Source organism: Lactuca saligna, chromosome 2, assembly GCF_052625555.1.
Source record: "Lactuca saligna cultivar CGN05327 chromosome 2, ASM5262555v1, whole genome shotgun sequence".
In the NCBI taxonomy this organism is placed as follows: Eukaryota; Viridiplantae; Streptophyta; class Magnoliopsida; order Asterales; family Asteraceae; genus Lactuca; species Lactuca saligna.
The window spans coordinates 87,833,486-87,848,896 of record NC_136418.1 but is presented as its reverse complement, the minus strand read 5'-3'; the positions used below and the strand labels follow the sequence as shown (position 1 = coordinate 87,848,896).

The 15,411-nt window shown below is 35.7% G+C and overlaps 1 long non-coding RNA gene across 1 annotated transcript; it reads left to right on the top strand.

Annotated features, from left to right (window-relative positions):
- The first annotated feature begins 8,543 nt into the window (after positions 1-8,543).
- LOC145028938 (uncharacterized) lies at positions 8,544-10,758 on the top strand. The gene is made up of 8 exons (XR_013676267.1): positions 8,544-8,770; positions 8,858-9,019; positions 9,095-9,115; positions 9,340-9,415; positions 9,496-9,646; positions 9,724-9,805; positions 9,984-10,111; positions 10,627-10,758. It is a non-coding gene; the product is annotated as an uncharacterized LOC145028938 (long non-coding RNA).
- Positions 10,759-15,411: the final 4,653 nt, after the last annotated feature.

The following is a 15,411-nucleotide window of genomic DNA, read 5'->3' as shown; positions in this document are numbered from 1 at the left end:
TTACCTAGGTCACATCAATGTCCTTTCCACTCAATTATCACTCCTTCCCACGTTTTTGAGAGCTGAATATTCATCCTCTCTCCTCACTTCTCCCATTTGCTCTCATTTCACAAGAAGATCAAACTCTTTCCTCTCTCACTTTCTTTCTCTAGAAATTCGAGATTCAAGGGCTGATCTTGGGTTTTTCCTCCACATTTGGTAAGCATAATCCATTCTTTTTATGATTATCTCACTTATTTCCACTCAAATCATGGATATCTTACACAAACTCCATTATATTTGTGTTAGAGCTTCGAATCTTCAAGTGATTCTTCAAGTGTTCTTGGGTTGAACACTTCTCTCCTTCAACACTTATCTACTGAAATCACTTAAGGTGAGTTCATACCCCTACATTTTCATGTTTTCTCAAGTTTTCAGGGGGGAATACAAGTTAAAACACCAAGAACATAACTAAAATTTTCTAACAGCCTTCATCAGAAAAGTTCAACTCCATTCACGGACTGTTTTGGGCATCTTAAACATCTTTGTTTTCAAAACTGTACAAGGTGAAATAGTTCAAGTTTTTAGCTTTAAAATGACTACTTGCACATCTCCATACGATTTTTCTACAATTTATGGTGATTTTTACAAAACTGCCTATCATTTCAAACAACGATCCGGACCAGTCTGTGATTTTGAACTTTTTCACCCAAGTTAGTGGTCATTAAAAATTGTGATAAAAATTATGAGTAAACTAGACACACTTTTTGAACTCTCAAAATTTACGGATCTAGTTTTTGACTTCGTATGATTTTTCTATGATTTTTCCAAAACATGGAAGAATGGCTAATATTAGCCAACAGCATGTAAATATCATAACACTTTGTATTATGTTGAGCAAAGTGTATAATCATAAGTTCTAATTATTGAATGTGTTTCCTTGTTAGTTTATCATCATGAACTGAAACTAAGTCATTCGTAATAAATATTACACATTCATTTTAGAAAAAGTATAATAAACTATAAAAAGTATAGTTTAATAAATTCATAACACTAATACATTTCCATAAAAAAGTTCATACATATTACATACGTTTTAGATAAACTATAATAGGTATAGTTTATGATACGTCACACAACACACTTGTACAGAAAGGGTACATTCATACAGAAAAGATTTATATTCACACACATTTCACGTAAACTTGTTAACCTATATTGTGAGACTCTCTCTCTCTCTCCCCCGTACGTCCGAGTGCGGGATATAATTCCTGGTAGTTATAATCAGAATCTCCTGGAGGGAGAACATGATACTTATATATAGATCCATATTGGGTTTGACACCCCATACCTTGCTGCTAGCTACAGTGGGACCTACAGGTCTACGGGTGACAAATGTCATTTCAGTTTTCGCGACGCCTGAGAAACGTCGTGGCAGGTTCACATAGTCATAGTATGATTATAGCGACTCACATAGGGATATAACAATCCATAAGTTTACGGGATTTTATTTATAAAACCTAAATGAGTTTTATGTCGATTTAAAATCACTTTTTATCTCAATGAGTACAGATATTAGTGTACACTTTTGGTTTTGGTAGTTACGACTACACATCATTTGAAACCACATTTATACCTTTAAGTATGGTCAATACTTGTTATTTCTCGGTCCTCGGATTTAGGACTACATATATATAAAGTATTTAACAAACATGAGAACATACATAAATTTCATTTAATTCAAACGCTTCCATGTCCATTTAAGTACATAACATTTTCTATTAATAAGAAAGGTTACTTATAAATTGTGATCTTTGGTCATAAGACTACATTACACAAATTTTAAAGAAAATATCGGATTTTCTGGATACATATTCTAACGCTTTTACAAGGAAAACGATTTACTTTTCTAACGAAATCTCTTATGAACTCACCAGCCTTTGTGTTGACACTTTTCAAAACTACTTGTATTCTCAGGAATTCAGTGAAAACAGGAAATCAACAATGTTTTGAGGATGGGACGATAAATCGTTAAACAGTTCATTTTGTATTATTATGTAATTGATGTGAATCATGTAAACATGTGCTTTGATGTAATGTTTTCAATTATATTTGTGATTGTTGTAATTACTTTGAGCACAATTATACTCATTGTTGTGATACTCTACATGAAGTCCTCCACCCCCGGACGTTTCCGCCATCCTTGGTTTGGGGGTGTGACAAAAAGAGATTGTTGGTTCCAGCCAGTAGAGATTCAGATTCTTCTTCCTCATGAGACCAGGCAGGAAACAAGGATTTCTGAGTTTCAAGAATTAATTTTTAGTTCTTGGCTTCAACTTCTTCTGCCTCAAGTTTCTTCCAGAGAGCATTGAGTTCATCAAGATCTTTGTCTCTTTTCTCTCTAGCAATCATTTCCGATTCATACAATGTCGGACTTTCATCATTATGTTCTTCAAAAACACCTTTTCCTCTATCTTTTCAATATCTAGAAGCTTCATTCTTCTTTAGACCAGTCACCTTTGTAAAGTTTTGTTCCTGGTATCCCCTTGTTTCATAGAAGACTTGCTTCCTGAAACACCATACAGTTGATTCAACATTGCAAATACAAGTTGGTAATTTTCTACGAGATTCTGTCAGATAGAGATAGTGAACAAAGAATTGCAAGTTTCAACGATTCGCAACAAATGTTGATTGATTTCGAAAGTGCACCCTTTTACCAAAGATTTCTCTTCTTCAAGTTTAGCAGTATTGAGGGTTGCATTCTTCAGCTTCTCAGTAAGAACCTTTATTTTCTGCGTCTGTTCAGCCAAGGCATCCATAATCTTATTTTCAACAGCCAAGTCATTTTGTAACATGTTGAGCTACTAAGTGATGGTTGTATTGAGATCAACATTGTCAAGTTTAATATTATCATGGAGAGTTGAAAGAGCTTATTTTTCGGCTTTCAAATAAGATCTAAAACCTTCTATGACCTTGTTCATGTCTACAATACTTTTTTCAGAAGAGGTCCTGAAGTCAGCCATGAATTCCTTAACTTCTATTTACAACTACGGAACCTTTTCAGTAGCTTCTAAGATTCTCTTTTTTGAAGCGTGGGCTACCTTTTGTTGCTTCTTCAATGACTTTGGTATTAGAAGATGTGAGCATTTCCATAGTTGTTTGTTCAGTGGTTAGCAAATTTTCCCATTTCATGGAAGATAAGGCTTGTAAATACTCCAAGATTGAATCAAGCTTCTTATTCAACTGCTTGAATTACCTTTCTTCATAGCCGCTACATCATCATCACTGGTTAAATTTACAGATAATGGATGAAATACAAAATTTACAATCGATTCAGGATCATCTCCAAACAAGATGTTAGCATCGTTATGTTCCAGAGGAACCGAAGAGGAAGGTTGTTTGGAAGTCACACCAATGGTAGCATTTGGCCCCACATCAGATGTGTTTCTAGGGATGCCAGAAGTGCAAATCTCCTCCAAAACGGATTTGATTCTCGGAACTTCTGGTGGAGTAGAAACCGTTGATGTTTTTGGAATTGTTGAGTCCATGAAGATGGGTGAGGAAAGTGAGATTAAGACTTGAGGAAGTGATGTTTTAATAAAACTCGTAGATGGTAAAGGAGGGATGATTGTTATCGGAATTATGGAGGTGATTGGTGAGGTTGTCATTTGTGATGTTGGTGGAGCGAATGGAGGTGGAGGTGGAGATGTGATGAGATTCAGAAATGGATTTTGCATAATATTGTCAAAAATCTTTGTTTCCGGAATGGAAGAGATGGAGGAGAAGATACATTCATAATATTTTTAGTATTGGTGGGTTCGGAAGTTGTAACTGTATCTTCCTCTTCATTTCTGAGAGTGTTATCCTCCTAAACTTCACTAACAATTCTCTCTTTGGATTCCTCTTGAATTATTGGAGATGCAGATCTCAGTTTTTGGAACAGTTTCGTTGCCCTCATTGGAATTTTGACGCTTTCTGAAGTAATAGCATTTGCTTTCCTTTTCCCTCCCCTCTTAGGTTTATCACCTTCATTTATGATCTTTTGTAATTCTATTGGGATGGGACGAACACCAAGAGAGGACATTTTTCAATAAGCCCTAATAATGGCATTATCTTTAGGAACTTTTCCAGCAATGCATTTGGGATTGAGCCAACAACTTGAAAGTTTCATGGATCCGACATGACGAATGTAGTCGTTTGGAGCATCAAAATTTCAACCATTAGAGAGTGTTGCATCATAGAGACCTTGAAGTGAGTTAGGGCTCAATTTACAACAATAGACCAGAACCCGACACATGAATTCTTTGTGTGTCATGTTGAAGAACTAGTGCTCTGAATGAATTGATCCCAAAGAACAAACTTATAGTCAAGGTTTATGCCATGGTATAACCCATAGATCATAGTGTAGAATAGGTTGCTTGCACTGTCAAAACCAGAAACCCTTTTTGACAGGCTTTTAAATAATAGGGTAAATAACCAATTCCACATCGGGGGCAAAAAGGATTTCCTAAACTTGGACAATAAAGATATGTCGCCGATGTACCCATCTAGTAGAACATCTTTATCAGGCCTGTCTTTAGAATTGATTATGGGTCAATACCCACATTTGAAGATTCAAGCCTTAGCAGCTTATAGAAATTAGTTTTTTTTGATGGAGGTATTGTGGTTTGCAACCTCTAAGTTGATAATTTCTCCAGTTTTGTTGTAGATGGAAGTGGAGAAGGCCTTGAAGAGATGAACTAGTGGAACTTCTTCAACCATTGTTAATGCCTTCATCAGTGGCGAGAACTTGAGACATTCAATCATGGTCCTGACTGGGGCATCATAGTGAGAAGCATCGGGGTTGATTATAATATTTTGGTATGGCTTAATAGTCAACATGATCATGGATGCAGATTGATCAGCGAATGAAACTTGCTCTGATGAAGCGGCCATTGATGTTTTAAGAGTGAGGATGAATAGTAGAGAGCGAGAGCAATTTTTGCTTTGAAAATTTGAGAGTTGTGTTTGCGGTGAAGGTAAATGAACAGTTTGAAAGCCTTTTATATGGAAGATTATGAGTGGAGATATAAAATGTTGTTTCATGTTCTTGTAGTGCCGAAAATTAACCAATAATAAAGCGCCAACTCATCAATCATGTGTCAGCGGCCGTTGTAACAGAAATGCTGATGTCAGGAAATCCAAAAGTCACGCCTTTATTTGAATTTGAATTTATGGGAAAAGGGAATTTTGGAATCTCTAGTTTTGAAATCATTAATATATCGTTTAGACTTGCAGTAGCGGGAACAATATCCATCAGAATTACGAGCAAGATCCACTCTTCTGAATTAAAGTGACCAATCGAAACAGTAACCAGACTTTGTGAAATCACAAGGATTTTAGTGTCAGAGTGTGCTAAAGAAAAATAAATAAAGCAAATTTAATGTGTGGGATTCTGTGATATCAAACAATTTTGATATGAAAAGCTGGTGGATCCCGGGTAATGATCTCTTCTTTATGATTCAAGAGAGACTTAACTACTAGTGCCTTAGTAACCCTCTGAACTTCCCTAATCTAAGCGTGAATCATGTGCTTTTGGTAGTAAAGACCTCTACAACCTTTCACACCTACACATACTCGTCTCAACAATTGTCTCACGGTTCTCCAAGTCACCGTACAAGAAAATCACATTGCAAGTTAACACATTGAATATTATATACATAATTAGGGGTTTTATAACTTCTTGAAGTCGATTACATTGCTATTTAACTTCATCATACTCTATGCGTCTTAAACTAGGCCACATAATATAGTATTATCTATTTAACTACTTCATATCTTCGACTCCAGATAAGTTGTTCCCTATTCTTGATCTCTTGCAACGACATCTACTCCATCAAGGATCATCTGGAACGCTCTTGCATTCAGCTTCAATGACACATTCTTCTTTGCAGCTATGTTTTTATTTGGGCAGGCATTCCTGAGATGCCCTGCTTTGTCCACATTTGTAACTCATGGTTTCGTTATAGTTTCTAGCGTATACACCGATCTTTCCACAGTTGAAGCGAGTCACCTCATTGGTTCATCTCCCAAAATGTTTCTCCCTACACTTCTCACACCACTTTGCATCATTGATATCCCCAGGCCTCTTGTTGTTGGGGCGGGACATTTAAGACCTACTCCTTTTTTCGGACCTTGAAGATTCCTCAAACTTCACTTTCTCTCCCATCTTAGCTCTTTCCAGACTCTTCTCCTTAATTTGGGTCCCTACATTCCTAGCCGCTCAGATGGATGCTTTAAGAGTACACTACTAGAAAACAGCCCTTTAATGACGCGCAAACAATGACATGCGCTGATAGACGACGTGCATTCGTCTGTGCCCTAAAAAATAATGTCAGATTTGCAAAATGTGAAGGGTAGAGGGCATGCATTTGTGCATGCCCTAAAATTAATGTCAAACAAAAAAAATTACAAACACGGAGGGCACTTGTGTTAAATGTGTGTCATCTAGAAATGTCGCTTTTTAATTTTTTAATTAGACGCGCGTTTTTAAGGGGGGAAAATGAAAAATCTTTAAAATTCTAAAAATTTTAAGTGCCCGCTTCTCCACTCTATCCTCATCTCCTTCCATTCTCTCCCTCTATTCTCTGTGCAAACCCTAAGCCATCGCCATCTTATTTTCTGTGCAAACCCTAGGACGTGCTAGGGTTTTATTTTATTTTAAGCTTAACTTCTTCTTATTTACTCTCACTCTACCCCCTTCATCCTCCAATAAAAAATGTAGTGGGAGGCATTCTTAACGTATACGGCCATTTGCAGCTACTTTACACCGCCTCACCATCATCTTCGTCATACTTTTCTCATGTCGGCGTCTATATACCACCGTCTATATACCCGTCACAATTCTTTCTTCAAAGACGAACCCTTTTTTTGGGTTGATTTGCATTGGAGACGGTGCTCCTGGAGATGGAGATGAGCTGCTTCCTCCTCCAATAAGAAGGATGTGGGAGCGATTCTTAACGTATACGGTCTTTGTCACCTTCACCTCCCCTCATCTATAACTTCACCGTGGTTCTGCACCTAGCTTTGCCACCAGTTGCTTCTAGCTTTGCACTCATTGGTATGGAATGCCACCTCCTGTTTAGTTTGGAGTGCCCATGCTGAATCACTCTTACTACTCTTATTCCTTTTCCCTTTGCCGCCACCTCCTGCTGTGCACCATTGCTTCTTCGAATCCTCTACCGCCACCTGTTTCTGGCTTTATTACCAAGAAATTTGAGGTTTACTTTGGTTTAGGTGCGATTCTTCTTCCCTTTCACATCGTATAACTTTATCTTCACTCTAATTCTCATATTTTGCATTCCGATTTTATTTAGCCTCTCAAAATCGATCTCAAGGTCGATTTTGCATGTATTTTGACTTTAATCAATTCACTTTGACATTTGACTTTAATCTGTTTTGACTTTAATAAAGGTTGCTTTAGTTTGATTATGTGATACTGGTTTATTTATTTATTAAGCAATTAGGTTTCATATTTGGAAATTCAGGGGGTTTGACTCTTTATAGTTTAAAGGAGGCAAGAACTGTACTATGGTTCAAATTTAACGATTTACAAAATTGTGAAGGGGAGATGTCGATTCACAGACTAGGCAGCGAGACGAACATTTGCACTGGTGAGCCCCAATTGCAAAGGAGATTACCATATTGCCCTTGCAAGTTTCAAACTAACTGGCATCGAGAGTTTTGTTTTTTACAATCACTTCTAATTAGGGTAGAAAATTACCATTACGCCCTTGTAGGTTTCAGCTGCCAAGAAAACTAACTGGCACTGAGTTTTTTTTTCTTCCATATTTAGCTTGCAATTAATTTTTTTTAATATAGCTTTGATTTTTTGTTGCAGTAGCACTGTACAAACATGGAAGAAGAAGGAGGGGAGGTCCAGGGTTGGATTCAATTAAAAATGATAAATAATGCGATTTTCAACTTCGAGAAACCCATGGCCAATTTTGTATGATATATGTTGTCCCAATATCAACAATTATTAATCATCAATTTTTTAATGTCGCATCGTGTTTATTATATGCAGGCCAGTACATAGCTTCAATCTTTAAAGAACCATATAAAAGGTTTTTAATCTTTAAAGAACCCTATACTGTTTCAGTTTTCACTGCACAAAGCTTCAACCTCTAAAGAACCGAACCTATAAGAGGTTTTTAATCTTTATTTTCAGGTTCTTTTGGTATTGTTCATCGTGCTGATTGGAATGACTCTGTACGTAATACACCTTTTTCCTTTTATTATTATTATATATGTAACGAGGGTATTTTGGTCTTTTCATTTAAAACTTTACAAACTCCACTGCTTTCCATGATGTTGCTGTGAAAATTCTTTTAGAACAAGATTTTCATCTAGAGAATCTCTACGAAAAAACAAGAATGAAGGTGAAATGGCAGCTGTCAATGGTGTTGCTGGTGAGACGTCTAGTGGGAATGGAAACATGGCCACAATATGTGCTTTCATCTGTTGTTCTTCCTGATGAAAGATTTTTTTTTCTTAATTTGACTTTGGCTGATTTGGCAGAAGAATATATGGAGCAAGAAGGCGGGATGGGTAATGGGGATTAAGCACCAATAGGGATGAACAAAGGAACCGAGGAACCAAAACCCCATGGAACCGGTCGAGCCGGAACCAATACTATAATATTGTCATAAAGGTAGGAGGTGAGTCAGCAGAACACGAGAAGTTTGTGTTTGCAGACGTTGTAGAGACAATGCATGGATATCGGAGGTCCCTGCACAGAAGCCCTAGTTCAGTAAGCCATTTTGATATCGATTTTTCTATTGAATCATTTCTACTTCCCATTAAACCAAACCTCCATCTCCCTTCAATCTTCTTTCAGATTATCTCCGAAGATCTTTCAGATCCTGTTCATTCACATAAAGATCTGGACAAAGATGCAGCACTATATTTTAGAAAAGTAGTTTAGTTTTATGAAGAACTTGCAAAGCAAATGGTCAGCCATGGCTATGTTTTGGATCTTTTTGCTTCTACCCTTGACCAGGTCAACATTCATTCTCTTAACTCTGCTATTCATTCCATCATTGTGTTCTTAACTGAATCTTTTTTATATTCTTAGGTTGGAGTTGCAAAAATGAAGGTGATTATTGAAAGAACTGGTGGACTTGTTGTTTTAGCTGAAAGTTTTGGTCATTCGATTTTTCAAGATTCATTCAAACATGTTTTTGAGAAAGGAGAAGAGTCTCTTGGTCTTGCTCATAAATGAGTACATAAGATGAATATAGTATCATTCATCATCATATTATTTGATGTATAACTATAAATGTATAATGAATTTGTGAATTGTGATTATATTACTTTCAGTGGCACACTTAAAATTACATGTTCAAAGGATATCAAGATTCAGGGGATCATAGGACCTTGCACATCTTTGGATAAGGTGGAAATTTAGTCATTACTAAATTGTTCATTAATCTTTACCAGTTTGTATATAATTTTTTTTGGCTATTTATGCTGCAGAAAGGACCTGTTGTTGCAAACAAAGTGATAGGTCAATAAATCACCACATCATGGAAGCTATGTGGACTTGATAAAGACACTTATTTGACTGTTTTCTTTGATATATCATCAAGTGATAAAGATCCTTGTTGTATATACAAACCACCACAAGGTAATCACCTTTCTTTTTTCCCCACTTTAAAATTGCTTGTTTGAGAATGTAAGGGTAAAACGGTCATTTTGGTACAGATACCAGAGTTTTGATGGGCAACCGAAACTATGAGTCACTACAATCACTAGAAGATGGGTATAGAGTGCTATTATTTCAGAGGTAAAAAATAGTAAAACACTTTTCTTTATTTAGCTAAAAGACTTATTTACCCTTTTCTTTAACAGGAATTAATGCAAGGTTTTGATGTAGAGAGTGTTGTTGTTTCAGTTTTTGTTTGTTTACTCTTCCTGATTCTGTTTCTAAGTTATTAGAAAACAATTATTTTTTTTATTTCCAGCATGTATTTTGTTTGGATGGAGTTGCACCCATGGAAACCACTCAAGCTATTAACAACTCCGAATCTCACACCACCACAATAAAAAAAACCCATGGCAAGAGGATGGTCTCATAGCTGAAAAAATTGATGTAAGTAGTTAAAACATTTAAGCTACTATAAAAAAAAATAGTATTTTTTTTAAGATTCAAAAGATCTTATTAGCTTTAAACATCCTTTTAATGATGTTTACCTAACCACTTAACTATTATTTTATAGTAATTAAACCATTATACTCTTTTTGACCATTTAAGAAAATCATTTCTCCAATTACTTGGCTTTGGAAAATGTTAAAATACAAAAAAAAAAAAAAAAAAAAAAAAAAAAAAAAAAAAAGAAGCAAAACACACTTTCACTATATCATGGATTAAGCCACTAAACTTTTATCTGTTTTATGATTATTATAGTGATTGTTCAGTGGCTAAATCGATAAATACTTTATGCTTTTATTTATTTCAATCTTATATCAAAACCAGGTAAGCCGGAGAAATGGTTTTATTAAAACGTCAGAAAAGTTATAATAATCTAACTACATAATTTATCCCTGTTTCCTTATATTGTTTTTATAGTCCTAATACTATTTTATAACAAATGATTTTTTAAGCAGGAATTAGGATGTCCAAAACCATCTAAGGTATATCTTCATTTTTAAACTTCATATATTTGTTAAGACATGGTGTTGGTTCGGATTCAAAAAGTGTTGTAGAGCTAACAAATAGTTCTTCAGGTATGCAATACTCTAGGCATAATTATAATATAAAACTATAAAAAATTTCATTTTTTTGATATATATATATATATATATATATATATATATATATATATTGTTTTGATGAGGATACTAAAGAGCAAATCTTGCAAATGATATTTTTTGTTTTGTTTTGCAGAGGATACCCCTCAAACTTTCCCAAATTACCCCTTCCTCCACAATGTTTTTTTGTTTCTGTGTTTTTTGTGCATCAGGTAAAGTTGATGGAAGAAAGGAATATGAAGCCACTTGATTCAAATCTTGCAGCATTATTAGCAAGATGTAGTAAAGACTTGGAGTTGAATTTGGCTAAGTCATTCTTGAGTGAGATGAGACAATGTACACTGCTTATCCATATAATCAGCTGCTTGGAGCATTAGTCTTAAAGAATTATGAAAGGCAAGATGCAACTTTACTTAGTTGGAATTTGATATACGTAGTATATTAGATGCAAATTTAGATATTGTAAGAAATTGAATTGTGTGGCATTAAATTTTATGCAATGGATTGTATTTTTTGTATATCATATTTTATTTCTATTATAAGACATTAAATGCAAATTTAATTTAAAAAATAATAAATATATAAATATGTTTTTTAGAACATTTAAAATTATGATACGCTAAAATGTGTGTCATCTTCATTTATGACATGGCCTTTCTTGATAGGGGCTTCCTTGATACGCATTGCATGTCATAAACACGCGTGTCGTAAGGTTACGACACGCAAATGCATGTCGTCTTCCTTTATGACAGGGCCTTCCTTGATATGCATCGCGTGTCATAACCGCGCATCGTAAAAGCGTGTTATAAATGCACGTCGTCTCTCTTTTTTGCGCGTCGTCTCTTTATGACAGGGCCTTTCTTGACGCGCTTTTATGCGTCGTATGAGCATTTTACGACGCGCAATGAGCGTCGTAAAAGGCTGTTTTTCTAGTAGTGGTAGTTGCTATCTTTTTGGGGCCATCGTACCTGACAGTCAATGTTGCTCGTTTGGCCTAGTGACACGCATCAAAATCTGCATAGGCGGCCACATCTACTTGTTAGTGTGCGTCACACACACTACCGATAGACGTGAAATATTAACTTTTTTTTTTCAAATTCCTATCTTTCACATATGAGCTCCATTTTTTACATCCTTTGTATCCATGCGTAGCTATGGATGAGTGCTGCAACTTTTATTTAGAATATGTCGGCTAATTCTCACTTTATTTTTAAAGTTATATTTCTATATGCTTACACTATTAAGGTCTGTATAAAAATCATAACTCTTTCATGCGACATCTAGTCTTGACTGTCTTTAAATTTACAAAATCCTATTCATGATATCTTCAAATATCATTTGGATTGTTTCGGCCAACCATCAACCGTTTTGAATTTCGATTTCATTTTCCACACTACTGTGCTTAAACTTTGAAAATCATAACTTCCTCATACGAAGTTAGATATGGGTGTTCTCTATATGATCATTCTCATTTTTATGATTACTATAACTTTCATATAGATTACTTAACGACTTATATTTGATTCACTTTTTATGACACGCAAATTGGAGTTGGGTTGATCGCGGAACCTCAAAGAAGCATAAATTCTTCATATGAAGTTAGATTTTAGCGCTCCTTATATCTCCTAAATATTCCGATAGATATTTAATACTTTATTTAGTACTTGCATTAACATTATGTTCATGCCAGCGACTATATGCTTTATTGCCTACAATATGTGCTAGAAATATATTTGATGATATAACGTATGCGAACCAGATATTGTCGTGTGTGTGTATATATATATATATATATATATATATATATATATATATATATATAAACTATGATAATATTAATAATAATAGAACTATTATTAGAGAGAAAGATAAAACCATATTAGTACCTAATCCTTTGTGTAAAATATACACTAAATTAGGATAGTGTTGCCTAAAAAATGTTAGTATTAGAAGTTAAATTATAAGCCTTTTAGTCTTGCCTATTAATGAGATAAGACCTACACAAGATGCTTAGTTGGGGTTATAGCCTATACTGTAAAAATATTACATAGGCAGGAATATTTGTATCGTTCACACGGATTGTAGTCTAGTCTAAATCTTGAACTAAGATTTATAAAGGAGGCTTAGTCAAATTAAGTTTGATATTTTGTAGTCTTATTTTAAGGACATGTGAGATAGGAATGCAGAGTGGAGTTGTAACATCCTGGCCCCCAGATATAATTTTACCGCTTTATATTCATATTTAAAGTCCTACTCAATGAGTTGGATGCCCCAACTCGTCGTGTAGAAATGGATATGGCCGCGTGACTTAAGGGATGTACTCGATGAGTTGGAGGACCCAACTTGATGAGTTGGAGCTGGAATATGAAACCCTAATTTTTAGGGTTTGTACTGTATTTAAAGGACCTTAAGTCCTTTCCTCTAGACTCCTCGCCACCTTTTGACAACTAGAAGCAACCCCAACCGATCTAAACCCTATTCTTGAGTGTGTGAGAGGCAAAATTGTATTTTTGGGGCATTTGTTGAAGAAACTTGAAGATTAAGAAGCTTGGAATGAGAAGAAGCTTGTAGATCTAGTATCTACATCATATTGGATTGCATTTGAAGGAAAAAGTCCTTACCTTGACCTTCCATTTGTTAGATCTCTTCTTATGTGAGAAAATGGGCATTTTGTTACAAAATGGGGTCTCTTTCGTATTTGATCTTGTCACAAGGGCATGGTTTCAGATATGGAGTCCTCTAGGCCCTTATGGACGTAAAGCCTCAATCTTTATGAAACTTTTGCCCTCCTTCATGTTCAAAACCTTCTTCTAAGGCTAGTATGAGTGTTTTAACTTCATTGAGCTCTGCATGCACGTAAAGTTAGCAACATTACATGAAAACAACACCCTAGGAGCTTAGATCTACAGTTTGGAGCTTTGGTTTCACATAAAAGCATCTGAACGAGAAATGGACTAAAAGGACTCGACTAGTTGGATAGCCAACTCAATGAGTTGAGGCAGGTTTTCCCATCTTTTGGATTCTGCATGAATTCAACGAGTTAAAGAGGTAACTCGACAAGTTGGTTAGGGTTTTCCCTACATTATGGACACTACATGGACTCGACGAGTTGTCTGGAAACTCGGTGAGTCAACTAGGGTTTTCACAATTTCTTGAGTTCTGAAGGAACTCGATGAGTCAGTGAGCTACACTCGACAAGTTGGGGCAACATGGACTGTTGACCTTAACCATTGACCTTGACTTTGACCAAAGGTTGACCAGTTGACTTCTGAGGGTATTTTGGTAAATTTGATATTTATGCAAGTGTGTTAGTGGTGGTTGTAGGTGTTGGTGTTTGGAGCCGTATCTCGGGAGTTTGACATTCCAGTTCCAACCGACATTATGAGGTGAGTTGTCCTCACTATACTGACAGTGTCGAAGGTACCACTGCCGACCCTTTTCGGATTTGTATCCGGGTTTATTGCATGTTGATATGCTAGTGAGTTGTTAGGTTGGTGTCCTGGTATATAGGATGATGCTATGTTAGTGACCTGTTAGGTCAGTATCCTGGTTTATAGGATGATGCTATGAATAGTGATCTGTTAGATCGGTTTGACTGTTATATATGCCAGCTAATGATATTATGTATTGATTGTGTATGTGGGGTTAGGTTGAGGAGGACATGCTTTGTGGTGTAGGCCAACATACCCAGGGCGGACTAGATAGACTGCAGGCCCTAGGGGCATATCAGTTAGGCCAAAGGCTCGAAGAACGGTCTAGAAAGGTTGTAGGACTGATACGGGCGGACCAGACATGCTGACGATTCTAAGAGTGGGCCAAATAGACTGAAGGCACGGTGCGGGCGGTCCAGTCATAATTTAGACTCTGTATGCATACCGTTTGATATGATATTATTTTGGTTTGTATGGTGGTTGTATTTTGGGGGTAACTATCTAAGCCTTCGAGCTTACATTTATGGATTATTGTTTCAGGTACTTCAGATGACTACGGGAAGGCGAAGGCATGACCGTACACTTCCTCGATTTATGTTTGTGATATCTGGGAAAACTCTGATATTGGTTGATTTTGAAAACAATTTGTGAACAGTATCGGTTTAGATGTTTTTGCAAACAACTTATGAACTTGGGTTGATTTTGAAAAGTTAAAAATTTTGTGAATTTTTATGCATGTTACAAGAGTTCTATTCCATGACACTATCGGTTTTTGATGTATGAATTTCGTACTGGATTACGATATAGTATTCCTTTTGGATGACTAGTAATGGTGGGTCCAGATCATGAAACTGTAATGGTATGTCTAGTCAATTCCCAAAGTAAGATGATAACACTTGATCATTCTAGACGGTCTTATGGATTACGTTGCTAGTACTAGCTCATAACCCATAGATGTAGATGAAATGGAATAGTATATTCATCAAAATACTCTGATGGCTCATGTGTCTTTATGACTTACACCGGACAAGGAAGCCACTATGTTTGTAGTTAAACCCTTGCTCTAAAAATGTTTTATCTGCCTAATAATCGTGGACTAGGACTTGTGAGGATCGCTTGCGATAAGTGTATATATATATATATATATATATATATATATATATATATATATATTATTTGGTAATAGTCGGTTTTGAATGTTTGATAATTA